Consider the following 3845-nt stretch of genomic DNA (forward strand, 5'->3'; position numbering starts at 1 on the left):
TTGTGTGTGACTTCTCATTCTTCATACTGCCTTCATTACTTAATGTACTTTAAGTTCAGCAGATACACAACATCCACCAAATAAATGCAGATTATGTTAATGTTTACCAAGTTGCTATGTGCATACAGATATGAGAAGAGGTTAGAACTGTCTAGAAAACACCACAGACTGATTAACATGATTAACTAATAACCCAAGCTTAAATTTGTAATAACAAATCACATATGCCCGGGTGTGTTTAGAGCACGCCTTTAATCCATGCACTTGGAAGGCAGAGTCAGGTGGATCTTTGAGCTCAAGGCTGGCCTGGTTTACAGAGCGAATTTCAGGATAGCCAGGAAAGACTTCACAGACAAATCTTGTTTAGGGAAAAGAAAACAAAAAACAAAAACAAAACAAAACAAAATAAACCAGTAAATCATATATAACGCGACTGACAGAGAGAGAGACAAAATCTGGCAAATTATGATGTTTTGTCCAAATCAGCTCCATACGTATTACACGTTGGTCTTTGGATTAAAGTCTGTGGCTACAGAGTTAAACTGTGAAGCGCAGTCCAGGCTCTTCAAAGGCATAAGCACTACTCATGTCCTCAGGATATGTCTGCTGTTTCCACCTCTCTTCATAGGCCTTATTTTACACACGATGCTGGTTGACAAAGGAGACGTAGCCAGAGGCCTCATCTTACTTCATAGGTCAGCCCCTGGGAGATGTGGCTGCTGCTGTTTAGCTGAGCTGAGAATTCCTGTATCTGAGTTTTGGTTAGAAGGTTAGTGAAAAAAACCAAAAACTCAAATCTAAGTTGTTCGGTACTAGGTAAAATTATTTGTCACTGTCCTGTGGCAATGAATGGATCTTCTTGAATAACTCTGGATTGGTGTTTTTTAAAGTGAAGATAAAAGAAAGATCTTCCAAAAACTATTTGCATGCCAACCCTGAGCCAGGCTCAGAAGATACAGCTTGAGCTCACACAGCTAAGGGAGAAAGACACAGCAACCACATAAACATGAAATTCGTACGTTGTTTTTTGTTTGTTTGTTTTTGTTTTTTTGTCTGTTTTCGAGACAGGATTTCTCTGTATAGCCCTGGCTGTCCTGGAACTCACTTTGTAGACCAGGCTGGCCTTGGACTCAGAAATCTGCCTGCCTCTGCCTCCCAAGTGCTGGGATTAAAGGCGTGTACCACCATGCCCTGCTGTTTGTTTGTTTGTTTGTTTTTATTTTTAACCACAGTGTCTATCATAGGTAGGGCAGCAAGATGGCAGCCTCCTGCCAGTGCAGAGAGAATCACTTTTGTAAGATTACTTTGTCTGAGTAATTTGACACCCTCAACCTATTGGAACTGTGATAAAAATGCCTATCTTCATTCTGTACCTCGAGTCATTCATTTTAGACATATTCAGACAGCAGTACTTTCCTTGGCTCTTGGACTTGTCACTTCTGTCCAAAACCCAGCATGCAGACACACTGAGACCGTCCATAATACAGTGACCCCCCTTGGATCCCAGCATCCTCACTGTCAGTCAGAATTCTAACATACAATCTGACATGAAAAGACAAGAGAAATATGGTAAAATAGGTCACCCATCCGTTCCTTTGCCTTCATTCTGGCCTTTGGCTAAGAAGAAAGGATAGTTTTAAGAAAAATTATAGAAAAAGTCATCTGCATGAAGGGAGTACTTGAGAGCGAGTGTTTTGCAACGAGACCCGCAGTAAGTTCATGGATGAAATGATGATGTTTTGGAAGAAGGGGCAACTGGTCTTCTGATGATCCTCATTAGATTTACTTCTAGCTAATGAATCTGAAGGTGCAGTTGAGAACTTTCACAGTTTCCAAGTTGTAGATGGTAGATATTTGTATATATGATGCCCTTGCAAAAGTGATATGTGTTAAACTTGGTATAAATTGAACCAACTGATAGGTAAACATAAAATACTGACACTACCTGTGAGGTCTTAATAGTTACTAGTGTAAACATTCCTAGAGTTGGTCACAGATCTAAAAAAGCAAGTAAATATTTCCTTCCTTCCTTCCTTTTCTCTCTCTCTTTCCCCTCCTCCCTCCCTTCCTCCCTCCTTCCCTTCCCTTCCCTTCTCCTTCCTTCCTTCCTTCCTTCCTTCCTTCCTTCCTTCCTTCCTTCCTTCCTTCCTTCCTTCCTTGGATAGGGAATTTTAAAGATAGGGTTTCTTTGTATAGCCTTGGCTGTCCTGGAACTCACTGTGTAGAGCAGGCTGGCCTTGAACTCACAGAAATTCACCTGACGCTGCCTCCCTAGTGCAGGAGTATGTATGCCACCACCACCCAGTTTAAAAGTAAATATTTCAGAAGCTGATAAGTAGAAAGGAGAGATGTGTGCTTTGATGGGTGTATGATGTGAAGCAGGGTCCTGACGTGACTGCAGTGGTAGATGGGGTGGCAATCAGAGAGACTTCTTAGAATTTTTGATCTGAGGCCGACACTAGGTATACTAGGGGAAATCATAGCAGGCAGAAGGAACCCTCATGCAAAATGCATAAAACAAGGATATGCATAGAAAAAATGAAGACTATGAAGGTGATATAGTTTACGAATCCTTAACTCTACATGTTATGGCTGGTTTACAGCTTCCACTCTATAGCAGAGTGACCTTGGAGAGGTACTAACTTCTCTGAGCCTTATGTGTCTCATCTATAAAACAGTGTGCCTCACGGGTTGTTTATAGAGCTGTACAAGGGAGACGGCATCATACAAAGCAGTGTCAGCCAGCATTCAGTAAGAGCTGGTGATGGTAATAGGGAAGGAGGCACTGAAGAACAATGCTAGATGTTTTTGAAAGATGTCAAGGTCATGACATGTTGTTCTCTAAACTAGTGGTTCTCAACCTGCCTAATGCTGAGAACCTTTAATACAGTGCCTCACGTTGTGGTGACCTCCCACCCCCTAACCATAAAAGTATTTCCTCTCTACTTCATAACTGCAATTTTGTTACTGTTCTGAGTCGTAATGTAAATATCTGATGTGCTGGATATCTGATATGTAACCCCTACCAAAAGGGTTGCAACCCACAGGTTGAGAACCATGACTCCAAACAGTGCTTCCCAAGGTCTTTACCTTCAGTGTCATTCAAATTACCAGGGCTCTTGTAGACATGTAAATTATGATTCAGGGCAGAGCTTAAGATTTTGGTTTTCCAGCCCATGCTTGTATAGCTGCGTAGAACACATAAGAGAAATTCTATCTCGGAAATTCTGATTTTTCTGACAAGCTTCCAGAAGCTGTAGATGTTCCTGGTCTAGGAATGAAGTTCTAAGAAGAAAGGGTATAGGGAAATCAAAGTTTCTTGAGACATTCATATCTAGTACAAAAAGCTACTGGAACAAATAGAAGAAAACTCAACAGACTTCTCAGATCCCTAAAGATGCTAATGTACATTCCAAAGTTCTAGTTCAGAGTACTTCAGTTCCAGGATGTAAGTCACCTGATTGTAGATGTCCAAACAAATAGAAATCTATTCTTCTTACTGAACAAGATGGCAGATGATAGTTGTTTGCCAGGCTGAGTTCAATGGACTGTAGGACAAAGGCTGACATCTCTGCAATAGATCTACACCTCCCCCAAACCCAATTTGTCCACTGTTGTTCTGCCTTTGATTGTTAAAAATTATTAGAAAGGGTTAACATGTTCAATTTATGTCTTATTGACAGACTTGAGCCATATTGTTGAGAATATTCTAGGTGTAGAACAAAGGAATGCATGAACAAACCAAAAGTAATCTGGTAAGATGATTTCTTTTTGTTAAAAGAGGTATACAGAAACCCAAACTAAGCTAGTGAACACACTTTCCAGAATGACTTTTGTCTTTTATC

Source organism: Mus caroli, unplaced genomic scaffold, assembly GCF_978045245.1.
Source record: "Mus caroli unplaced genomic scaffold, Mus_caroli_1 scaffold_10, whole genome shotgun sequence".
NCBI lineage: Eukaryota > Metazoa > Chordata > Mammalia > Rodentia > Muridae > Mus > Mus caroli.